The sequence below is a fragment of the Microtus oregoni genome, unplaced genomic scaffold, assembly GCF_018167655.1.
Source record: "Microtus oregoni isolate MIOR12 unplaced genomic scaffold, Mior012 000023F_ref0000262, whole genome shotgun sequence".
NCBI classification, from domain to species: Eukaryota; Metazoa; Chordata; class Mammalia; order Rodentia; family Cricetidae; genus Microtus; species Microtus oregoni.
Genome location: NW_024543082.1, coordinates 19,271,204 through 19,297,559, shown reverse-complemented (window position 1 = coordinate 19,297,559; position 26,356 = coordinate 19,271,204). Strand labels below are relative to the sequence as shown.

General features: G+C 48.0%; 1 protein-coding gene across 6 annotated transcripts in view; it reads right to left on the bottom strand.

Annotated features, from left to right (window-relative positions):
- Boc (BOC cell adhesion associated, oncogene regulated) overlaps positions 1-22,360 on the bottom strand; it is a 73,566-nt gene extending 51,206 nt beyond the window's left edge. For 4 of the 6 annotated variants that reach the window (XM_041673413.1, XM_041673417.1, XM_041673416.1 and 1 more), the window contains exons 1-2: positions 21,965-22,360; positions 17,783-18,024 (exon numbers count right to left, since the gene is read on the bottom strand). The gene's annotated coding sequence lies outside the window, so the exon portion shown is untranslated. The remainder of the gene's footprint in view (positions 1-17,782; positions 18,025-21,964) is intronic. The other 2 variants (XM_041673414.1, XM_041673415.1) reach the window with 2 other exon arrangements.
- Between the last annotated feature and the right edge of the window lie 3,996 nt (positions 22,361-26,356).

Here is a 26,356-nt window from a genome sequence, read left to right as displayed (position 1 = left end):
CAAGGACATCCTGTTTAATGCTCACACTGAAAAGAGGTTACTGCTGGTAACCACACGTCACCCCTGCCGGGAACAGTAAAGCCCTGGGGTGGGCCCTGGGCAGGATTGAACTGCAGTCCAGCCAACTTGCAGGAAGCTGCATGTACTGTATGGAGGCCAGAGAGGGACACGGAGAAAAACAAGGCAAGCCTCTCTTCTAGCATATTTTGGTTATTCCCAAATTAAAATGCAGTGTGGATGGCCTCGAGGGAGACGGGTCACAAGAGAAACTGGATTATCTTGTGCACTGATCACTAAATACAGGGATCAGTCACAAAGGCATCAGAAGATAAGTGAACCCATGTTCCTGTCTGCGCATGTGTGCACACGTGTCTTGGGCATGCACTCATGTGTCACAGAGCAGGGAAAGTCAGCTCTCAAAGACATGAATCACAAAAGAAACCTTCCTGCTATCACCCATAGTCATCCCTTACCCAGTTCCAAGAAAGGCAGTGTGTGAGAGTCGCAGGACCGAGGCTGGGACCGAAGAGAAGTCCGTGTGGCAAGGTCTCCTGAGTCTCGTCTTTACCACATACACAACTGACTTTCCTCCTTGATACCTAGTAAGCAGTGCTCAGCCAGCGTCCGCTAAGCTGTGCTAGCCTCACATCCCAGGTTCTCCCATGGTCTACAAAGTTCAGATATGTTGACCGCCAAAGAGAGGGCTTCCGCTGCAAACACAGAGCTGGAGATGGGACAAGGGAAGGAAGCCCTGCTGCCTGACGTCCTCCCCAGGGATTTGGTTCCTGAGCTCCAGCTCACTGTGGCCCTTTCCCAGGGGTGAAGTCAGGCAGTCCCCAGGCCTTCCCACCCTTCCCTGCAAGCTTGGGGCGGCTGGAGGGGGCACCTGAGAGAGGACATGAGGAGAAGGACAAGAAGGCGGTAGATGCTCGAGGAAGCTTGTTTTCATTTGATAGAGATGTCAGGTATTCCCCATCAGCAGTTAGGCGCCCGGCTCTTCGTTCCTGTGGAACCCTTCACACGGTTAATTCTTACTGTCCTCCTGCCTGCTGGACCAGAAGCTCAGCAGTGGTGATGCTGTTGATCACACTGGCATCAATACCTTTCCAGGTATTTAGAAAACGCCCGCTGAGCCAGCCAATAATGACTTAAAACGGAAGGTTATGGCTGGAGAGAATGACAGTCATCCAAAACACGCAGAGGACTTTGGGAGACTGGGAGACTGAAAAGGCAGTGGACATATTGTTGGTCAGGCCACAGTAGCTTGCTGTCACGTCCTATGCCCTTTCCTCACACAGAAACCAGGCTCGCTCGCGCAGCTCAAAAAGCTCCCAGGTTCTGTGACCCAGACTGAAGAAAGATCAGTCCTGTCTGGTTCTGGGGCTGGTTCAGACAAATGCCAGGCAAAACCAGCCCCCACCCCCTCACCCCGCTGCTCACACGTCTCTGCATGCTTGAAGGCCATCTGAAGGATTCAAGAGCTAATCCTGAGGGTGAAATGGCCAGGCTGCAGAAGGCAGCCTGGTCTTGAACTTTACAGCACTGACAGAGAGATAGAGGTGTCCCTCTCCCTTGTCCCGAACTGGTAGAGGAACTGGTTTGGTACAGAACCATAAAATCTATCGCATCCCGAGATAGTGAAGGTAATGCAGATTGTATTAGTAAAGCTTCTAAAATAAAACAAAGGAAGTACAAAGTCGGGATTTGCTAATGGACTGTGAATTTTGCAAATTGATTATTTTTATTAATATCATTAACGCCTACCTACCCCCAATATTCTATTTGTGTACACCCTCTGCCCTAAAGACAGACAGACAGACAGACAGACACACAGACACACACACGCAGTGGAACTGAAGTTCTGGCTAGAGACAGACAGACAGATAGACACACACACACAGTGGAGCTGCAGCTCTGACTGGAGACAGATAGACAGACACACACACATACAGTGGAGCTGCAGCTCTGACTGGAGACAGATAGACAGACAGACACTAATACACACATATACAGTGGAGCTGCAGCTCTGATTGCGGACAGATAGACAGACAGACAGACACTCACACACACACACAGTGGAGCTGCAGCTCTGACTGGAGACAAATAGACAGACAGACAGACACTAACACACACACACACAGTGGAGCTGCAGCTCTGACTGGAGACAGATAGACAAACAGACAGACAGACAGACACACACACACAGAGCGGAGCTGCAGCTCTGACTGGAGACAGACAAACAGACACACACACAATGGAGCTGCAGCTCTGACTGGAGACAGATAGACAAACAGACAGACAGACACTCACACACACACACAGTGGAGCTGCAGCTCTGACTGGAGACAGACAGACAGACAGACACTCACACACACACACAGTGGAGCTGCAGCTCTGACTGGAGACGGATAGACAGACAGACAGACAGACACACACACACAGTGGAGCTGCAGCTTTGACTGGAGACAGACAGACAGACAGACACTAACACACACACATACACAGTGGAGCTGCAGCTCTGACTGGAGACAGATAGACAAACAGACAGACAGACACTCACACACACAGAGTGGAGCTGCAGCTCTGACTGGAGATAGATAGACAAACAGACACACACACACACACACACACACACACACACACACACACAGTGGAGCTGCAGCTCTGACTGGAGACAGATAGACAAACAGACAGACAGACACTCACACACACACACAGTGGAGCTGCAGCTCTGACTGGAGACAGATAGACAGACAGACAGACACTAACGCACACACACACACACACACACACGCACACACAGTGGAGCTGCAGCTCTGGCTGGCAGCCATGCTTTAGAATCATGACAGTTTACACTCCCATTTGACCTTATTCAAACCCACTTTCCTCACCACCGCCCTGATCCCCACCCCCCAAAACATACACACGGAGTTCCTTGTCCCATCTCCTTTCTCAATTACCAAGCTCTTTTAAACTGACTACAATTTAAATAAATACCCGTGTGGAAATGTGGAGCAGGCTGCAGCCATCTGCCAGTAAGTCAGTCCCTGCCTTCTGCTGGAAGCCCCCACCTCAACCTGCCAGCTCTCCGCAACTTGCGCGAAGTGCTGAGACCTTAGTGCGAGGCTGGCACATGAAGAGAAAACAAACACATAGAGTCTCGCAGCTGGACCGGGGGCCACTGTTTATGCAGGAGAGTGCCGGGGAACTGCAGCAAGGTGTTGATGGGAAGAGCAAAGGGGGCGGGTTCATTCTCATCTCCAGCTCCTAGGATGCCCTGCAGAGGGTCTGCCATCCCCGGGTACAGGGCGGAACAGCCAGCCGTTGTGGGTGGGACTGATGCTGTAACTGTGACATCTTGGAGGCCAACGCCTGCCATCTTGCCCACTGTTAGACCCCCAGCAGCCATCGCAGCACGTGGCTTGTGACAGGAGCACAGTGGCTATTTGCTGATGACAAGGACAGATGAGCTGTTTTCTTCCCTGTATCACAGGTCACGGACTTGTGGGCAGTGGAGGAAAGTGGCCCGGGAGTAAACCCTACCAAATGTTAAACAATGTTACAGACTCGTACCAAAAATAATTTAGGGAAATGCTATGTATGGAAATCCAGTCAGATTTCTTTACTGCGGGCATTTCAGAACCTTTAATTTGCTGTTATACAGCATGAATCACCAACGTAGAGTAGGCACCGAGTCTGTAACCACAAGCTTGGACTTACATGACCCTAAGCCCGGGAATTATTTGGAGTGCCATTTTTTTTTCTTAGAGTACTACTAGTGATGAGGATTTTTGCCAAACACGCTTTTCGACCTGCTGACTTAAGATCTTGGAGATCCCATTTTGAAAATAAAATATATGAAAGTCTAACATGTAGTTGCTTGGGATGTCAAAGGAAAGTGGCAAGAGACAATTTTAACCTAATCAATGTTAAAACTAGGAGATTTGTACTTTTCACTTGAAACATCAGAAATAGTCCAAGTGGGTTTGTATTATCGCCTCATCATCAAAAAGACACATCTGGGAAAAGCCTGTCCCAAGGTACACTGTGTCATCGCCGGTCTTGCATTTTCCCACAGACCTGCTGGCCTCATTATCCCTCGGACTTCAAACGTCTGTCTCGCTGTCATATCACGGTTTGCTGTGCTGGGTTCTCAACCTTGGGCCCTTACCAACTACTCATGAGCATCATCTTCCCTGGTTCCAGGGCTCTGCTGCTTCCCCGCTGCACGGACATAGGTTTTGCAAAGAGGGAAAACAGGCTCCTTAGCTTCGGTAGTCATCTTTAGAGATCTTTTTCCTAACAACCCTGACTTTCCTTAGTAAGTCTTATAAAATAGAGCGTATAAACTTGGCCGAAAATGTCACGTTGAGCAAACTAGCATTTAGAAATTGAGTTTGGGGCTGAGATGTGGCTCCGTGGTTAAAGTGTGGCTGGCTTGCATGAAGCCCTGGGTTTGATCCACCATACTATCTGCATTCAGGCATGCAGTGGAGTATAGCTTAACCAAAGCGCCCACAGATAAAACCCTGCAATTCAATACCTGGTATTTTTAATAACAGCAATGCTTCAAAAATTACCTTTTGTGGCATACAGTCTAAAACTGAACCCATATCACCTTTAGCTCACTTATTTGCATAATTATACAAAGGAGTTTATGACTCCCCTTAAAACTGTCACATATAATTTCCCACCAGCAATAACTGGTTATGCAATGCAGCCGAGATGCTTACATCACTGTATGCATTCACATTTTGTAGACAATGGAAAGTATAACTTATATTTAGTATAACAATTTGCTGATTGTTAAAAGATACTATTTGGGAAAGCGTGTTAGGGACAGAGAATACACATAGTAATTTAATAAGCTGACATCCACAGCAATATCACCTGAGGCTACGGATGGGCATCTGTTTCAGGCTTTTCAACTCTGTTCATTGATTTGCCTCGTCCAGCCAGCTTTGAGAGCCCTGTGTGGAAGTCTCTAGCACGGATGTCCACGTCAGTTTGGAAAGAATGTTTTCAAGAAAAGCCCTGGCATGTGGTGAAACATCCAGAATAAGGGGTTTTTGCACAAAGATGTTGCTGTAATGTTTTAAGGAAAATGTTTATAATTTTAAAACTAAAATCAATTTTCTCATCTTCTAAGCTGTTTTATTATTTTATTATGTGTATGTGTGTCTGCACACATATATGTGGGTGCTGGTAGAGACCAGAACGTGCTGGATCCCCCGGAGCTGGAATTACAGGAGGTGGGTTGGAAATGGAACTCCGATTCTGTGGAAGAGCAGGAAGTGCTCTTAACTGGAGTCACCTGTCTTTCCAGGCCCCGGCTGAATTTCTTTATGAGCGAGCATGTGTGTTTGGGTATGTATGTCCATAGGGAAACCAGAAGACAACCTCATGCCATCCTTAAAACACCATCTCCTCCTATAATCTCATGGGCGTAGAGTTCACCAATTAGCTTCTACAGAAGAGCCGGCGAGCCCCAGAAATCCTCCTGCCTCTGCTTCTCACACCTCCAGCGGCCTGACATTTTCACTGGAATTCTGGGCATTGAACTCAGGTCCTCAGGCTCACATTACACTTCACAATTGCTCCCAGACACACAATTGGATTCCTAGGCACTCTTCATCCCATAGAAATAAATATCCAAGAAGATGGCCCTGCTGTAAAAATCACCTATATCAGGAGTCGAGATGGAGACCCGCAAACTGGTCTCTGAACCTATAGGGCTGTTTGCTTACTGCTGGGGCATGGGGGCTTGGGACCAAGGAAGATGTTAGTAGTGAAGAGAAGTTTTCAAACCGTTCATATATCTGAATGCCTGCACTTCAAAGCCCAAGAAGCCACAGAGATTCCCCTAATAAAGGCAAAAAGGAAAATTCCAGGGGTTCACAGATCCCTAGGGAGTGTGTCTGAGGGTTCCATATCCTTTGGGCCCCACTTGAGTTCCAGGCCTTCCTGGTCCCCACAGGGGGAGGAGACAACTTCCGCCCCCACATCAGAGCCCATCCCACTCCAGGAATGAAGCTGCTTTTTGCCCAACTTATACCCAGACTGGTTTCATCTGCTTCCAAATCCATTTTGTGTCTTAACTTCTGCCAAGAAGAAAAATTTAAACACGCGCGCACATCACGCTTGCATGGGAGGGGAGAATCAGCCTGGGACTTTAAACTGAAAAACACCAAGCAGAGAGGGAAGGGGCAGGCCGGCTGCGGAAAGTCAGGACCTGAAGGCTGCCCCTGGAGCCAGCACGCCCTTCCTGGAGTCTCTGCCTGCTATGTCCATGTCAGGGTCAGCTGTGAGGGGAGGACTTTGAAGTGTGATCTCACACAACTGTATTCACTTCAACTGTTCAACTCAGTCCTGCCTCAGAGCAGCTCAGAGTGCCCTTACCTCCAGCAGGAAGCAGATCTTTGTCCCCAACACTCGGAAGAACTCTGTTCCTTGCTTGCTCTCCCTTGGCAAATTCAAAATGAATCAAATGGTATTGGAATGGCATATGGCTCGTGGTTGGTGCAGACACCTCACAGACTGCCTGTGGCTACACCATAAAAGAGGTCAGAGATGGAGCCTCCTTCTTAGGACCCTCCCCTATCTCCTCCAGGGATTGAAGTCAGATGCTTAAGTCTGGGGAACAGAAAAACAGTTCTGCTCCGGAAACCACAAGGGTTTGTGAGGCTCAGTCAGTCCTGCCCAGGGTCCCCTAGAGTTCAGATAATGACCCACCCCCACCTCTGAATTTCTATTATCTACTACACCAAAACATGGATTGTTGTGGACTCTCTGCTTATACCTACCCAGTGAAACCCACTGTCTCCTGGAATTAACTTGCCCCACAAGTCACTCAACACAGAACACTGGTTACACCATGAGTCCTTAAAAGATGACAGTCAGGGGCTGGAGAGATGGCTCAGAGGTTAAGAACATTGCCTGCTCTTCCAAAGGTCCTGAGTTCAATTCCCAGCAACCACATGGTGGCTCACAACCATCTGTAATGGTGCCCTTTTCTGGCCTGCAGGCATACATACAGACAGAATATTGTATAAATAATAAATAAACAAAATATTGTATACATAATAAATAAATATTTATTTTAAAAAAAAGATGACAGTCAGGCTCTGAAGCCAGAGTTTAGCTTCTAGAGAAGGGACACGGCTGAGGGCACAGTAGCACAGACCACAGGTGAATCCCACCCGAGGGCCATGCCATCCATGGCCGGGAGATGAGAAGACATCACAGTCTGCTCTGGAATGAGAAGCTGCATAGCATCCACTTCTGTCCCACTCATACAGACCATGCTAAGGACAGTGGGGTCCTATGTGGAAAGAAAAGAAAAACTTCCACCAGGCAGTGGTGTTGGCTCACATCTTTAATCCCAGCACTTGCACGGGAGGCAGAGACAGGCAGATTTCTGAGTTGGAGGCCAGACTGGACTACAGAACAAGTTCCAGGACAGCCAAGGTTACACAGAGAAACCCTGTCTAAAAAACCAAACAAACAAACAAGCATACATAATAAAAAGAAGAGAGAGACAAAAGAAAAAAAGAAAGAGAGAGAGAAAGAAAGAAAGAAAGAAAGAAAAACTTCTATCTTGATAATTGCTGAATCCCTGTGAAGAATAGGAGAGAGAAAAATTTCCAACTCCAAAATAGATACCTTTGACATATTTCAGGTTAGGTTTTCAGAAAAACTGCAGATCTCCACAGGCACAAGAATGTCTCCTAAAAGCTGTTCTGATTTTTGTTTTGCTTTTGTTTTCTTCTGTAGTCTAGGATGGCTTGCAATTGCTGATTATCCTGCCTCAGCCTCCTCTGGAGAACCAGAGAGCCAGGATTACAAGCATGCACAGCCATGCCAAGAGATGCCTTTCTGCATAAAGAATGCTCATCTGTTTGCATTAGCAAACATTTTCTGTCAGGTATCTCAACACTACTAGGCGCTTTCCACAAGAAGGAGCTGAAGGACTGGCTGAGGGGTTAGCTGGGGGGCTGGCTGAGAGACTAGCTGAGGGGCTGGCTGAGGGACTGGCATCTGTTCAGGCACAGATGAGCACAGATGACTGTGACCTGGGAGACTTTATCTGCAGGAGATAGTCCCTCCCCCAACCCTCCACAGTTAAGGCTATCTCCTTCCTCAGGAGCCAAAGCCCTCTCTCCTTTATTACGTTCTACTTAAGTTCAGCAACCATCTTGTCATCAGTGGGCCTCATCTCCAGTCCTTACAGGAACATAATAAAATCAGTCCACTCTTTCTCATGTTTCTGACTATTGCTTGTTAGTTTCCTAGATGATGGGTATCAAACCTGTAGAGGAAAAATAAACTTACAATGTCTCTGTAAGTCAGTGGTTCTCAACTTCCTAACACTGTGACCCTTTAATACAGTTCCTTATGGTGTGGTAACCCCAACCATAAAATTATTTTTGTTGCTACTTCATAATTGCAGTTTTGCTACTGTTAGGAATTGATATCTGTGTGACCCCTGTGAAAGGGTAGTGGGACCCCCATGTTGAGAACAACTGTACAGGGTTTGCAATACTATTTTTCTGCCTTTATGTTTGCTTGAAGGTTTAGACTAGAAAACAATGATTTTAAAATGTTTTATTAACAGTAGGGTAACTATGCCAAGATACTCTCAAGCCTTCACCAATTTTGAGGAACTCCTATCCACCCAATGTCCTGTCACTTAAGACAAACAGCTCTGCCAAGCTGGCTTCAGCAAGTTCTCTGGTCTGGATAGAAAAGGTATATACCTTGGAACCTTCTAGATGTCTCAGGCCAAGAGGTAGTCCAACCCTTCATATGCTATTACTGCAATTGATAAGGCTTTAGTCTTCAATGCAGTTGGATAATACTGTCTTCTATATGTGCTCCATATTTCTTTATCTGTTTGTCTGTGACTGGCACCTAGGCTGACCCCATTTCTTGACTGGCACCTAGGCTGACCCCATGTCTTGACTGGCTCCTTGGCTGACCCATGTCTTGACAATTGTGGCCGGTAGTAGTTATCATCTCCCATTCTGTAGACTGTCTCTTCATTTTGCTGGTTGTCTCCTCTACTATATGATATTTGTTTGATAGTTTAGCTTGATGAAATTTCAACTGTCAATGAACAAAACTCTCTAAATAGTCAAATTTTCCAAAATATGGGCTCTTGTAGATAATTTAGAGTTAGCAAATCAGATGAGACTCAAATTGTCAATGATATAATGATGAGGAGGAGGACAATGATGATGACAACTAAGTAATTCCTTAGTTTTGTATCCTATGCCCCACCACACAATTGGTCCATATGTTAATGGTTTAATCAACAACCTGTGGAGTTATCAGGAGGTGACAAAATCCTAGAAGATGGGGCCTTCTGGAAGGACATCCAGTCCTTAGACACATTCCCTTAAGGTGGATATTGGGACCCTCACCTCCTCCCTTCTGTTTTCTCTGGGGTACCATGAAGTAAGGAGCCTTTCTCCAGGACATGCTCTCCACATCACCTCAGCACAGGCCCAAAGCTATGGAGACAATTGATCAGGATCTAAAACTTAGGAAACTAAAAACAAACAAACGAAAGCAACAAACAATACCCCCAATCTTTCCTGCTTTTAAAGTGATTTCCTCCTTATTCTGTCACAGTTGTAAGACACTGATAGAGATGTAGTTGGAGTCTAGTGGGCTTCTGAGAAGAGATGTGGATGCCACAGTTCAGAGTGCAGTCAACTCTTGCTTTGATTCAGAAATCTCCAGAAGCTGAGATGTAAGTGTCTTGAGGGATGGGGACACAGGACTCAATAAATATCTGGCCAAGAAGACGGCTACTCTGCTGGCCACCGTGGTGACAGCTTGGGGAGGAATGTGCTGTGCTGTAGGAAGCCTCCTGGGACACCAGCATAAGTGGTCACAGCTCAGTGTGAAACCTCAGAGCTCCTATGGAGTGAGGCCACAATGGGCGTCATGAGTTTTAGTGGGTGGTATTCTTCATGCAGGGAAGCCAGGTCCAAGCCCGCACCACAGGGACACATGTTCCTTGTTGGCTGAAATACAGTGATCAACGTCTCTCTGGCCCCCTCCCCCTACCCATTCCAGGGACATTAGCACTAGCATTTTGGTTAATTTCTAGTGTGGGAAAGATTAGTTCTGCCTGCCTAGGATTCCGTTTCAATTGGCCACGCATGTCCTTTTCACTTCCTGATTTTCAAAGCGTACAGGACTTAATTATTAAGGAACCTCCCTGTTCCACCCGCCCTGGAGGCTCGATTTTTTTCTGGAGAGGGGTGCGTGTAGGGGAGTAAACTGGGAACCAAGCCACAGTTCTACAATTGCTCTAGAGACAACATATCGGAGAAGACCCAGACCACACCAGAGCTGTCCTTTCACCAATAACCCTACTTGGAGCAAGACCCACCCTTTGCCTCCTCGTACCCCTGACCACAGGGGACCATCGAGAGGTCTCAGAAGGCCTCACTGTGACTTCCACTAAAGGCAATTTTTAAAAGGATCAGCATAGGGTATTTATAATCAGATTTTCTGAGAAACTCCCAACCCACCAATATCAGAATAGAAACCAAATGCTCTGTCAGATCGCAGTCTTTTTTTTTAATATTTTATTTATTTATTATGCATACAATATTCTATCTGTGTGCATATCTGCAGGCCAGAAGAGGGCACCAGACGTCATTACAGATGGTTGTGAGCCACCATGTGGTTGCCGGGAATTGAACTCAGGCCCTTTGGATGAGCAGGCAATGCTCTTAACCACTGAGCCATTTCTCCAGCCCCCCCCCTTTTTTTTTTGTTCACAAAAGGCAGTCCTTTCTTGTAGGCACTACCACTTGGTGCACCTATCGAAGCTATGCCCAGTTCCGCTCAGGGTTTCTACTTCTCCCCTTGGGAGAAAAGATACAGAGTGTGGACAAGGTGGCCCGGAATTGAAGACTGTATTCTGTAAAGGACACAGGCCCTACGTTCACCCATACCAGCTGACCCCTTTCCTCCGCCTGCCCAGGTAAACTGTGGCAAAGGCCAAGGTTTCTTCTGCATGGTCAGTAGTCCTTGTGCTGGCCTCCCGAGTTCCAGACAGCCAAGACAAACCAGGGGGCTCCACTCCTAGGGTATAATCATAGCAAGGGCAACTTGACTGAGGAGTGCTGGCCACACGCTGTATTGCATTAGCTCCTACGGTCCCAGGAGCAAACCTGGACCAGTGTGCATTCCATGGGAGTCAGAACAATGGCGTGGCAGCCCTAAGCCATCCGTAAGTGTCCACTGGTCAGGTTATAGATTGAAGAGTGGGCTGGATGGAGGAAGACAGTGGAGGGGTGGATAGGCTGGATCATCAGCATGGAACTTCCCCCTAAAGGCTGACATCCCAAGGCCCCTATGAGTTTTATTCCCCATTGCTCCGAATCTGACACATCTGGCTGACATCTTTCAATGTGAGAAGGTACCACCCTGTTTCAGGTCTCTGTTCACTCAGAACAGGAATGGAGCTGGGGTCTGGGTTCAAATGCTTGTTCCCAGCCTTGGATCTCGGTCTTCTGAATACATCGTCTCATTCTTAACCTTGTCAGCCTGTTCTAGATGACGGTATGGTCTCCTATTCGCATAGCCCTTCTTTCCTTTAAATGTGGTTCAGAGCTAGTGTGGAGTTGGAGGAATGCCTCCCAGTGTCAAATCTGTCCTCATCACCTCTTCCCCAGTGAGCCCCTGTGATTACAGTGAACGCTGAGTACCTAAAAAATACTAGGTTTCTGCTCCTGTGAACTCCTTGAGATTTCCAGTTTTCAAGGCTGGCAAGAACCAAGTACCTTTCGGTGGAAAAAGTTTCTCAGTTTCGTTGGATCTTTGTATGTTGTGGTTGGGCTTCCTCTATAATGACCACAAAACAGGCCACAAGACTCCATCACTCTCAGAGCTGAGCACAGACATCACTGAGGCTTAGGGTCCTATGGCCTGTCCCCACATGCTAGTGTACAAGGGCGCTCCAGCTACCTGCCCGGGGGGGGGGGGGGGGGGGGGGCTAGCACTTCCACACACTCGCTCACAGCTCCAAAGTAAAACAAACAGCGCCATGTACGCCTCCTGCCCGTATGTTTACAAATGGTCCAGGAAGATCCGCCTAGCTGATACTCCAGATGTGGAACCCAAACACAGGCAGCTCCTGATAGTGCACCAGGCTGGGCTAAACTCCAGTAGCACCACAGTCAGGCAAGGCCAGGAAGAGGACAGGGAGTTAAAGAGGTCTCACTGCGGCGCCACAGGGCTCTGATCAGGAGGGAGTCAGCAAAGGGTTTGAAGCCCCTGCTTTGCCAACCTCTACTTCCCTAGCTGGTTATGCACGTAAAGCGCAAACAGAGAAAGCCGTGTTTTAAACAGAACACTGGAAAGTGAGTGAAGCCTGCCTGGGTGATCCCGGCCACCTGCTGGGTGATACTGTGAACAGTGCCGGGGTCAGTGCGGCGACCAGGCAGCTGGAGGAAGGAGGGAGGAACGGTCAGGTGATCAGGTGCGAGCCACGAGTCTGTGTGATTCTGCAATGCTAGACATGGGGCATCTTATGTTTGTCAAAACCCAGGAAATACAGTGCACAGCTTCTCTGTGCCTCCCGGGCAGGTGTGCAGTGCAAAAAGGAGATGTTCCGTGAACTCTACTGAAGTGTGTGAAGAAGAAAGGGCGGAGGGGACATGAGACAGAACAGCTGGCTCACCTATGAATGTTCCCCAAATCTGCCCCTTGAGGAGACACTGCTCCGTTGTCCACCATTTTCAGGCTTCTCTAAGACAGGCACACTAACTCACTCCTTCACTAGAACTCCACAGCGCCCCTCTTCTGCGTGTTCCCATATACACATACCCCAGAAAGCATTGCCTGTGCGGGTCTATGGATAAGTATAATTATCTCTTGACATCCCTGGGATTGGCTCCAGCATCTACCTAAGAATGTCCAAATTGGTGGAGGTTCAAGTCCTTTACATAAAATAGCGTACATAGGGTTTGCATCTAATTTAATTCTCCCATATACATACAGATCATCTCCGGATCACAATAGATTGTAAATGCTCTATAAACAGTTGTCATATTTGGTTGGTTTGGGAAGAAAAGAATGGTGGGGCACGCCTTTAATCCCAGCACATAGGAGGCAGAGGCAGGCAGATCTCTGTGAGTTCAGGGCCAGTCCAGTCTACAGAGTAAGTTCAGGACAGCCAGGGATATTGAGAAAGAAAGAAAGGAAGGAAAGAAGGAAGGAAGGAAGGAAGGAAGGAAGAAAGAAAGAAAGAAAGAAAGAAAGAAAGAAAGAAACTAGTATCACAGTGTTCAGGTACCCTGGACAGGGTTGCACACCAGCAATTGGCAAAGGCAGGTTGAACCTAGGCAGGTTCCCCTGAGTTAGGATGACACACACCTAAGTTCCCGACCCTCCTGCAAAGTATTTCCCCACAGCATAGACCTTCTAATGCCTATTCCTTTCTTTAGCAAAGAAAGATCCTGACTCGAATTCTGTTCCAAGGGTTCTTTTCCAATCCAACTCCTATGGACGCTGAGACCATTCACGGTCTTTTCCCAAAGGGAGGGACAGAGCAGAGGCCTGGAAGGACCCAAGAGAGTTTCTGTTGATCAAACGACCTCCTATTCAGAATCTTACAAAGGAAAGCAAGCTCGCCCTTGAGTCCAGCCCAACATCTAGCTAATGCTCTGGAATTTCTTATCTTTGAACTCAGGGTTGGTGAGCACAGCTGTGACAGCTTGAGCTTTTCAGTTGCCAGTAGAATGTTTTCTACCTGTGTCCCCTGTGCCAGGTCACTGCATACACAAGGATGGAGACGAGGCAGCCACTACTTCATCGCACCTCTGTATTGCAAACCCAGGCATCCCATGTCTCTCCACAGCCAGAATATCGTGACTTCAGGCTTCCCTTGTTTGTTTAAGAAAAACTGGGAGCATACGCAGCTGCTGGCATCGGGGAGGGAACTCATAAAGCAGACTGCTCGCCACACCAGGGTGAGGACCTGAACTGACAAAAGCCCAGGTAAAGCTCAGTGTGGCCGCATGGGCTGGTGTCCATAGCAGAGGAAAACAGAAATATCCTGCTTTTACAAACTAGAAGATTAACGCCAGCACCCTACGCTGTCCCCTGCCCTTCCCACTTACACCGTGACTGACACATTCACACAAATATCCATACACACATACACCTATGTCTCACACCTCCACCCACCAAAAGCTGCAGGCGGGGGAGCACCTAACTACACACACATCCTCTGTACCAAAACTTCTAGCACAATCCGAAGCCTGAAGGGAGTGGGGTGTTTAGCGCTCCTGCAGGTAACTGCCTGTCCAGTCCTTTCTGCTGGCTGCCTGCTGAATATTTGCCTTCAAGGAAGCTTCTCCCTGTCAGTTACCTGTCTGTCAAGGCTGCTACTTCCTTCCCCGGGGTATTTTTCTATACAAGCTCCCACTTCTCCTGACCGAAGTGTCTACTAGGCCAAACAGCTCTCCCCTCACCCCACTGAGGGAGTGGAGGACCTGCTTGATTAGACTTGCAAAGATTCTAGGTGCAAATGGATTCATCTGGCACTTAAGCGGAGCCTAGATCCAGGTGATTCAGACAGTGTCCCAGGGGAGGGGCAAGTCTCATGGTCTGAGACGAAACCCAGTGTGGTTGTGACTCTCACCACGGCTTACAAAAATCCAACATGGTTGTGCCACAGAGCACAGCATCCTTAGTGCTGATGCATGCACCCTCCATCTGGGTCTGAGCTTTATACTGAGGGCACTTAGGACAAGTCTCATAAAGGATCTCACCTGCCCCTTACGTGCAGTTAGTTACGAAAGAAAACAGTTCTCTAAGTCAAGGGGCTTTGCTTTGGGGAGGAGTGTATTTGCTGCTTTACTTCTTTGAAAACGAGAGTTTCAGAGTTAGCGGACTGTAATGACATCTTGGCTCTGCCACTTACCAGCCCAGAGACCAGAAACAAGTCACTCTACTTATTTAGGCTTCTGTACCCTTATCTGCAGAGCGCAGTGGTGAGGGCCATCTTCACAGGACTGCTGGAAGGCTACATGGATCAGGTCGTGCTGGACTCGAGATCCGGCACACAGTGGGTGTTCTGTAAACGACTGTAATTGTCCATCTCTGGAAAAGGCGCAGGCACTGTGCAAAGGCCCAGGCAAGTCGCTTCTGCCTCTCCTTCCCGTTGTCCGTGGCTGCCCCCCTGAGTGGTGGAGTAGGAAGCCTTGTGGGGTTTGCTTCTCTGAGAAGTGAGGATGAAATCTTTGTTTCGTGAAGGGTACCTGCTGCTCGTGTGTCCTCACACACTTGTACCTAAGCACAAGGCTTCGTTTGTAAAATCGGGGCATCACAAACGAGCGCCATACAATGCCACCTTCAGACAAGCCTCTGGATTTTTTTCTCCCACATTCAAGACCCGGGTGGTGTGTCTGTGACAAGGGGATTGGCCGCCCATGTAAAGCCCACCTATAGAAAGGCACCTTGTTGTTCCCCTTTGGGGAGGAGAGCTAAACTCCCCCAAGCCCTTTCTTTTATTGTCAAAGACCACCCAGTGGAACTAGCTGGCAAGTTGCCACAGTCCAGCAGGGTGAGAGCCGGGCTGCTGTCCCAGCCTCTATGTCTGCAACAGAAGCCTATAGAAGAAAAATCACCTGACTGGGCTGTCACCTGGGCTGACGCGGTCTTACAGATGGCAGACCACCAGGGGTCTTAGGGTCTGAAGGAAGGGTTGCAGACCTGCCTATGTGGTGATACAATGGAATCTAGCTCCAAGTTGTCAGGCAACAAATAAGTGTACAAGTATATTGGCCCGCTACAAAGCATCCTTTCATACTGACAGAGGTAAACGGCTGTGAACAGCCAGGACTTTATGCGGCTGCATTTGCAAAAGGAGGCACTGTGCTAACTGACGTGTTAACGCATCGGTCTCCCTTGAGCGCGGCTATGGAAAACTGCTGGAAGATGACAGTCACTTCAGAAAGAGGATCACGTGGGAGAGGCGATTTGTGAGATAATTAAGGGCAGCCTTGGCTTTCATGGAAAACCAATAAACCCAGAACCCCCAATTTTCCTCTTCAATTAGCTGTGACCCATACCTAATAAACCTCTGGGATTATAATGTTAGGTAAGCATGGGCTGGTAAAGGGGCTTGGCTTAGACTAATCTAACTATTGGCAGAGCCAGGGAAAGTGGTGGTGGGGCTTTCTTCTGGAATCTATGTCTAGTCTTTTCTGGGTGGGGGATTCCAAAGACCAGCCATCTTCAACCATCTTCACCTCCCATCCTGTGTGATGGCCAGCTGTCAGAAACCCAGGAGGTTTGGAGGTAACTGGGAAGCTCCGTGACTTGGTTGCCCTTAAAATACATCTATCTCCCTTGCCTCCTACTCTGAGATGGACTTCAGAGTCATGTAAACCTACTGCAGATGTTTATATTTCCAGATATACGCATGGGAGCAAATGTGACCGGCAAGCAAAATGCTAAATTCAGGCACATGTTTCTCCCCCACACCCCGTCTTTCTTTAGGGTGTCTCTATATAGACCAGCCTGGCCTCAAGTTCACAGCAATCCTCCTGTCTCTACTTCCCTAGTGCTGAGATTAAAGGTGTACACCACCACATTGAACATTTCTCTAATTCTCAAGAGAAAATCTGATGGAGTTGAGAGAGTAACAAAATCATCTAATTATTCCTTTCCCCCTGAAAAATATTCAGTGACTGATCCTAAAAACATATTCAAGACCCAGACTCAAGAGATTCTGTTTTCAATTCAGAAACCCTTTTTAAAAATGCAAACAGAAATACTTTGGTATCCCATGTCTCCAGCGTGCTTAGTCACCCAGAGGGAAAGATGATTTTCAGGGAGAAACTAGAGAACAACTCATACAGGCAGACATGAAAGAACATTCTGGACTGCCGGACTGCTGGCCCCAGGCTTTGACTCACTCAATCTGAGTTTTTGTCTCCCGTGGTTCAGGAAGTACTTCTTAGCTGATGCATTAGCATCAGGGTTTGCTCTGCATTTCCCTTCCAGCTAGCAATGGACTGCTGGATGCTATGGACTCTCCCAGCAAACACTAGAAATGGACCCTTGAAGAAAGTTGGCAAAACTCATGCCATGATGCTGGGGGCAGAGCATGTATGCAATCAAAGGCCAATGAAAGGAAGGAGGCGCCGGCCTGGCCACACTTCCTCACCTTCAACTTGCCTAACATCGCGCAAACTCAGTTGAGAAGAACGATGCTCTCTGGCCATACTTCTCAGCGTTTGGCTTCTTTGGGGTTATTTTTCATCAGGACTGCTTACCCTGCACTCTCTGTTGCTTTCTCAACATGCTCTCTGGCAACCGGAATGAATTCACTGTGCGTTATCGCTATAATTTCTTCTCTCTGCCCAATAATCCTGTCCCAAACTTCAAAGGCCTCCTTTGAAGATAAGGCCAAATTCGTCATTAGGAAGAGAGAAGTTATTCCCTAGCTATATTTTAGAAGACAGTAAGAAGCAGAATCCCTCTGGTTTTTGGTGGGATAAACAATGCCTGGTACATCAGACCACAAGGCATCCACTGTGATACCACTGACAGAGACATAAACACTCTGCATTCCTCACCCAAACCTACGCAGGACTTTTCCACAGCCAGCACAGACTCCAAATCTCTTGCTTAATAATCCGTCTCCAACATATCTGGCAGGGGTTGCCTTGGGAAAGGGGGTTCACATGGCCGCCACAAGCTTTGCCCACAAGAGTGTATAAGCTGCTAGGAAGAACCCGAAATTTACCTTCCGTTCAAAGTCGGACCCTTCCAGAACTAAGGGATGCGAAACACTGCCGTCTCGGTGGTAACAGAACACGAAGGAACAGCTGACTTGCCAGGCCAGAGAGGGAAGACAAGGAGCAGAAGACCTCACCTGTGCCTTCTGCTTCCTCCCTGCTTCCCTCAGGCGGATGTTGACAAGACTTCATGGGTCATGGAGTCTAACAAGTCTATTTCCAGACTGAAGACAAAGAGAGCTGTTTCACCCTGCAAACAATGGGAACAAACACAGTTCTGGAGTCCTTGCTGTTTATAAGTGCAGTGCTATAAACCTCAGCAATCCCTTATTAATTCATTTTATGGATAAGGAAAGAGAAGAACAACGTTTTTTTCCCCCTAAGATCATAGGCCTCTTTAATTTCCCAGTTACGTACCTCCTGCTAGAACAGATGAGCAACAAAGAACAATGATTATATTTTACAAAACCATTATCTTTGCATCCAGTAGTACACTTTCATTAACATTCATAAAGTACTTCTTAAAAATAGATAAGCAGAGCTCGTGCTTCATAAGGATGCAGCCCCGGGATGGCAGGGTAGGAGACAGGGAATAAGCTCATCAGAAATCAATGGGCAGCTGTATGTGGTCAACCAGAGCAGAAGGTTTTAGCACCACAGAGTGGGATGGAGGACACAGAAAAGGCTGAGTGGCAGGTGAGAGAGAATACACGATGGGTAATGGTGAGGTGGTGTCAATCATGGTGGCAGTGGGAATGAAGAAGGGCTGGCAGCATAGCCAAAGAAAGAGCAAGGGGGATGGGGTGAGAGTGAAGAAGGAAGCAAAGCTGACAGATGCAGGGACTGAGGGCGGCAGCTGGGGGCAGTGTGCCTGGAGTTTCAGGACTCCTGTGTGAAACACATTACCACCTGAGACATCCTTATAAACCGCCCCCCCCCCCCGAATCCTACCTCCCCACTCGTACCAACCCTGAAGGACCCAAAGGCAAAATTCCTCTTTAGGCAAGCTGCTGTAAGCATGGATTTCTAGATGCAAACCAAACATGTTCTACCATCTCGCCTACTCCAAATACTTGAGCCCAGCTTACTAGTTCTAGACACATTCCAGGCTAGGGAGAGCACAGTTAGGATTTGATTGATTCCCTCAACATTTATTCATTAATCAATTTATTCCAGCAACAGCAATGTGGTGAGATAGATGCTCTCTCTGTGAGTCTTTGGTCACGCTGTAAAGACACTCCAGGGATGTCTGAGCACAACTGTCGACACTTTCTTCACAGTCGTGGGAAGCGCAGATGCGCAAAGGAAAAGTGAGACGTTGGCCATTGGATGGGACTACGGGTAGTTATCAAAACATTTTTGCAAGTAGTAGTAGATGTTTATATAATCAGCAAAAACTGAGGGGAGCTGCTCTTTGATGAAGAAAACTGACTCTCCTGGGAGGAGGAGGCTCCCAGCCTGGTGTCTGATGCACCATCAATATGTGGTAAGTGTAGAAGTGACAAGAAATTACCTATGCTAAACGACATGTAGTTTTCAAAATGGAAGCATATCTCCTTCCTTTCTCTCTCTCCCATTTCCATTCTCTTCCCCAAAAGACAAGGGAGCATGGAGTGTGAAGGAATGAAAGCAAACTCCCAACGTATAATGACATCTTTTGAAGCCTGGTCAACTCTTTCTTATTCAGAGACCAGAAAATAGTAGGCGGTAATTACCTAGTGCAGTCGGTTCTTCAGCTGTTGTTGGAAAGACACCGACAAAACCCTAAGTCATTAAGCGTATCCGTGACTGCTGAAATTTGAACCCAGACCCCCCAGGGCCCTTGGAATACTATGATCCTTGGGCTCACTTCTTGCCCTCTTTTCTTAAACCCCAGGAGCCCGTGAGGAAGTCAACAGAATTACTTCATGAATAATCTCCTATTCACATCAGGCCATGGAAACCACTGAGAGGCCTCTGAAGAGAGCAGGGATCTCATGCCACTGAAAAAAACACTTCAAAGACAGTAAAATCTCTGGACTCATTTGGAGGATGGAAAGGGACATAAATTACACCCTTTATCTTGAATTGGCCAACCGCTAGCAGCTAAACAGGTTCCTCTCAAGGTATCCACCTAGACTCTTCCTCCCCAGATGTGGTCAAAGAACTTGCCCATCCTGGACTCTGCCAACATCCACTTCCAGCTGCCCACGATTTGCCCCCCACTCCCCAGTGAAAGTTAGTTGTAGCGCTGGTACCTCTGAGATGTCATAAAAGTGGGTCAAAGGGCAGTGTCTGACATCTCAGTCCTTGGATTTCATGGGTATAGGCAGCCTCTAACCAGTTCCTGAAGGGACAGATCCTCATTCTCTACACGGGCTGGCAGCATCAGCCACCAGGCACAGTGAGAGAGCTATAACTTCTTTTATTTTTTTCTCTTTGCATAAACTCGCTCCAAAAACTCATCAAGTCGGGAAATCATAACTCTATTGCTGTTTCCACCTCAAACCCTGTCCCGCTGACCCGAGAGTGCTTCAAGATCACCATGGGAACCTCCTGGGTCTCAATTATGAGACCATTAAAAAGGGCCAATTATAAGACCTCAGAGTACTCCTGGGAAACCTGTTACACACCTCAAAATGGCCAACCTCTTGCCCTGAGCCACTTTAAAAGCTCAAGAATCAGGCCATCCAGATGGAAGGGCATCTGAGCCCCTCATGTTGCTTCAACAGGATCTTTTACATGTTTTCCACACTATTCTTGAGAAAATGAAGATACTATTGGCCAAACCAAAGCTATCAAAAAAAAAGGACGAAAGAAAAAAAAAAAAGCAAATCACAGCAGCTTTGGGCTGCTTGCTTAGAATTAGCACCCAGTGGTAGAATAGCTCAGAAGTGTTTACATACTCAAGAATTCTTAAAGCTACATTCATTAAAGGTCCATGCTTACAAAAATCTGTACAACAAAAAGCTAGGTGATAAATGTGCTGGCAACACCGGCCTGAAACAGAATATTCGTGTCACTTAATCCAGTAAGAGGTAACTACAGTTCAAAAAACTTGCAGGGAAGGACTAGGGAGCCCAGAACACCTCACCACACCCAGAAAGTGCCTGTTTGGGATCGCTGCTACGTGGTTTGCATATTCTTAGACCTAGCTGCCACATCTCTACAGGAGCACAACACTTGTTTCAAGAGATTGGGCCTGGGTCATCGCCACATGTCAGAAAAATCACCTCCAACGCTTCTTTAGTTCCCTACGCCTCAGGTCTGCCTGCCTCCCACTCCCCACATCTCTTTTTCACCTAGAAAACTAACAGACAGGCCCTTCCAAAGCCAGAAACAAAATCTCCAGAACACAATCCCAGTGGAGCACACACACACACACACAGATCTTGCTGATCCTTCAGCCCCACAAACACTTCTAGACGCCAATTCAGTATCCCCGACCCACCGTCCAGTCAAGGGGATTCTTTGGGGGCAGTTTAGCTTTTGGGTCTTCTTCGGTCCCTTATTTAGAAATAGTTTTTCCTTTTAAAACGCTGGTGTTAACTCTCCTCCCAAAGAGGCAAATGGGTGTTGGGGGTAGACTTGTTCCCTTCGCCTGGCTGGGCAGCCGGGGCACAGTGTCAGCCTTCGGGGTAAGTTTGGGAAGATGTCCGCGCACTCCTACCACCGGAGCAGCTTCCGGAAACCGGGGGAGCAAAATCATCCAAACCGGGCTAGAGAGGGAGGCGCGGCGGCCCGGAGCCGGGCAGCGGAGCACGAGCAGCGGCGGCCCCGGGAACTTCGTGCAGCGTCAGGCCCTAACACTAGCTGGAGCCAGTTGAGCGCCCGGAGCCCCACTCGGAGCCCAGATCAGCAATCGAAGCTCAAACCCAAGCCCAGCTCAGCGCTCTGAGCCCCAGAGTCCGAGCCCCAGCTCAGTGGTCGAGCCCCAGCCCAGGGATCCAAACCCCATCTGAGTCCCAGCAGAACACCCGGAGCCTCAACTGAGCCCAAGCCCGAATCCCAGTCAAACACTAGGAGTCCCGACCCGGAGCCCCAGTGGGAGCCGCAGCCCTGCGCTCGGAGCCCGCGCGGGGCAGCAGCGCTCGCAGGAGCCGACCGCATCGTGAGGCGGGCGGCCGCCTCCCACACGCCTCCAATCCCCAAACCAACAAATAAACACAACTTTTTATGAAAAGAAAACAAACTTCAGTGACATGACTCACCTCTCCAGCGGTCGGAGCCTGGGAAGAGGGGGCCGGGGTTCCGGGTCCCGCGTGGCGGCGCGGAGAGGGCCACACGGCCCCGCGCAGCACCGACACACTCGCACAGAGCGGTGACACACGGGGACACACACCAAGGGAGAGTAGCGGCAGCTGGAGCAACAAAGGAGCCCGAGACCCAGAAGTTGCACGCCGAGAAGGAAAGGCTTGTGTGGCCACGGCGGGTACGAGGTGCGAGCGTGTGTGAGCGCGGCCGGAGCTGACACCAGCGAAACCCAGCTCAGGATCCCCGCTGCAGGAAGCGGGAGCCGTGGTGGCAGCAGCGGCAGCAGGAGGACAAGGCAGGAGACGCCGCGCCCAGCGCACCCAATCCCTCCATATGGAAGACGCTTTTTTGGATGACTGAACTTGCAAACAATTCCTTCTTTTGCTTCTCCTGCCTAGGAGCCTCCCATTACCGCTCGGGGAGGGGAGGGGAGCCGAGGAGGCGGGGAGGAGGGGGAGGAGCGAAAGGGAGCAAAGAAAAAGTCTTGGAAAGGAAACTGGGGGAAAACACACACACATGCACACACAGACCCCCTAAACTCTAGGACAATTTCCCCCTTAACGCCTACTTTCTTTGCTCCGCGTTAGACTCATTCGGTCCTTCCAACTTTGTTCCCTTGCCCACACCGAAAATGCTTTCCCCCACTCGCGGGGTGCCTTCTATCCTGCTTAGCTTCACCTTAGACCCTTCCTCTGGTCAGCACAACTCTATGGCCACCAGTCTATCCTCCCTCAGCCTTTTTCTAACACCCACCTCTCAGTGTCTTTTTCATTCTGAAAAAAAAAAAAGAAAACAAAAAAACAAAAACACAAAACCCTGCCAGATAAGTAAGTAAAAACAAAAATCACAATTAATAAAAGCGGGGCAACCTCCCGCTCCAAAAAGTGGGGGCGGGAAAATTAGGGAAACGATAAGAGACCTCATCAAGGCAAAGCCATAAGGCAGCCTTCCCAGACTCTCTGGGTTGTCTGGGAAGGGTTTGCCAGGTCCTTGGCTTGACCTCCACTCGTCATCCTAGGGAAGGGGGTTGGGAGTGGTATGGCAGAGTTAGTTCGTTACCTCTGTGATGGTTGGACAGAAAACATCCACAACAGTTTTCAAACCCGCTGTAGTAGAACTTCTTAGGACAAATTGCTACAACCCAGAGGGTTAGGCTCCACCTCCAATTTCTGATTCAGTAGGTCTGTGCTAGGCAAGAATTATTCGAATTTTCAGGTGATCTAATCCTGCTGGTTCCTCTGGTCCACATTAAAAACAAAACAAACAAACAAACAAAAAACTCTTTTCCACAAGTCCAATGCTGAGTTAAGCTGGAGACACCGAAGGAAGAATCCTTCTCTGAGGATGAAGCAGACTCTGTAAGACTTCGTTATGTCTCACGCTTCAGGGGTTAAGTCACAGTCCAAAGTGGAGAGGAGGCAGCCCTTGGAGTGGGTCTGCCAGGGAAGACAGAGGTGCTGTCCCTGAGAAGAAAGGTGGCTTTGGGCCTCAGCCACTGTGACAGAAAAAGTCCCTTAAATTTTATAGGCCACGATTTTGTTTTCTGTTGCTTTTGGTTCTCATCAGTTAAAAAAAAAAAGTTTACGTTCAGCACATGATTCTAATTGAATCAGGAGGCGGGAGAGAAAGAAAGATTCCACATTTTCTACTAGTCTTTCCTCCAGTGTTTGTTACTTAAAGGAGAAGTCATTTTCAGCATTGATTTATCTGACACTTCTGCCATTCTCTACCTGCCTAGATTGTTGGGCATATCCCCTGTGGCAAAATGGGATCAAGTGGATGAAATCTTTTTAATAAGACAATGAAAAGACTCTGAGATCCCTTTTTGAGGCTCCCACCGGCAGCACCTCCCATATGTGCACATTTCCTTCTCTTCTAATGTTCGTCGGTCTTAAAGAACAGCCTCCAAGACCCACGTCTCCCCCTGTTCAGTGATGATGTGAGCCCCTGGCTTCATGCTGCCCTTCTGCAGCGCAATGAGGCCAGAATCACCTGCTAACCACCCTGGGAGCAGAACTCCTAATCCCCAAAGGAAAGGAATGGACCAGCGACACCCAGTCTTCTACTATTGTGCAAACCACCTTTCCCTAGAGCCCCAAGTAGGGCAATTTGTCTGCTTTGTTTAAGTTTTAAATTTAATTTTTTTATGTGTTTGGGTGTTTTGCCTTCATGGACATCATCTACCACAGACATGTCTGGTGTCTGTGGAGGCCAGCAGAAGGCCTTGGATCTCTTGAACTTGGCGTTATAGACAGTTGTAAGTTACCATGTGGATGCTGGGAATTGAACCTGAAACCGCTGAAAGAGCAGACAGTGCTCTTAGCCACTTAGCTATTTCTCCAGCCCCGGCTTTTCAAAGATACTTTGGAAGTACCAATCCCATCAGCGATGGTGGGATCCAGGAAGATTTCCATCCCCTACATATATGATCCATCATGGCTTAGCGCCTCAAAAATATCTCCTACACCTTCCACTTAGTCTTCTCTTAGGACTCCCGATTATTTCCACTTTGGCCTTAGGTCCACACAGTCTTTGCATTCCTAGGCAAAGCATTCGTCTTTGCCAACACTGTTTGGCCAGGAAAGGAATCTGCCGCCTTGTACCTCCCCCAGGCAGACTGACCACCATGCCCAGTGACCTGCACTATAATCAAGGCAGAAGTCAATGGAGAGGATTTAGCTTTGTCGCAGCACCAGGCCCACTGTGGGCACCTCAGATGTCTTTATTGTCTTCCTGGATCTTTGCATTAATGTGATTGCGTTTATTTTCAGAGCTCAGCGGGCATACTGTATCTCCTCACTCCCCACTGCCCAGAGCATACATCTCGTCCTCCCTTCCTCTGTCAGTCTCTGCCTCTGTCTATCCCACCCAGCCCCTTCTCGGTGTTGGATTTTCTTTTGTTTTGTTTTGGTTGGTTGGCTGGTTTGGGAGTTTTTTGGGGGGGACAAGGTTTTTCTGTGTAGTCCTGACTGTGCGCGACTCACTCTGCAGACCAGACTGGCCTTGAACTCAGAGATCTGCCTGCTTCTGCCTCCCTGAAGACAAAGGTGACAAAGGCTCGTGGCACCACACCTGGCTCTGTGAGTTTCTGAACCCACTCAGACATCGTGTTAGAGGAACTGTGAGTTAATAAGGCACTCTGCTAGGCACTCTGTTTGCGGCAGTTTACCTCCGGCGTCCTGCTTTGGAGGGACTTTATGGGCACCAAAAAGGAAGCATTTAGTCCTATTTAATAATGAATTATTAATTTATCCTGCTGGGAAGTGGAAGGACAGGCGAGGACTGCACACTGGCCACTGACATTAAGCTGTGCAGAAGAAGCCAGGAGTCTGGTGAGCAATGCTGCTCCCCTTTGGGTGGGCTGCAAACTCTCCCACAGATCACCTAAACTGAGGACTCCTTAGTCACAGAGTTCCCGTAGGAGAGCGTGCTGAGAGAACCGCCACGGTACAGACAACGGGTGATAGGGAACTTGCTAGCTATTCACTTTGTTCTCATAGTTTTCTTGATTACAAAATATGTGCACCGAAGCAAACTCAGACTACCGAAAAAAAAACCCAGCAGGGGCGTTACCGCGGTAAGCCTACCATCCAAGAATAACATTGTCCACATGGTAGTGTGTTTTTGGTTTTAGCCATTTTTTTTTCCTTTTTGTCTTGTTTCTCATCAGTATGTATTCCACACTGAGTAGATGATTTGTATTGAATCAAAAGTCAGAGTATCTTTAAAGGACAATGTAAGTCAGAGAGATTCATTCAAAATCCGCATTACCCTTTTTCTTATGCATTGATAATTCAGGGAGAAGCCAGTTTCTTCATATTTTTCCAAATTGAGCTTCAAGCTTTTTTTTTTTTTTTTTTTTTTGGAGGCAGGGAGTCCTGAAACTCACTATGTAGACCAGGCTATCCTTGAACTCACAGAGACCCTCCTGCCTCTGTCTTCTGAGTACTGGGATCAAAGGCGTGTGCCACCACTGCCAGGCTGAGTTTGTTGGTTTTTAAGTTTACCGGTCTAACACAACTATTTCCCGCGTGGTTTTAAACTCTCTTCAAAGTTTGATTTCAACAGTTGAGACAGAATTGCAAGCCAAAGATTATTTGTTCAGTCGTTCTATTTTCATACATTTCAGAGGCTTCACTTACATTGTTCTCCTATATTACAGTTTGACTAAACATCTTACACAAAGCTTTATGATTCTGATTATTTTCCGAATGTGAGCTTCTAGAAGAATTTTGGCCCAGTTGATGGGAATCACCTTCTAAACACCACTGTTGCTTCTGTCGGTATTCTAACGTTGAGTTCCAGAAGCCTACTGAAGTACCATTTCCAACTCTCTGGTCATTTGAATC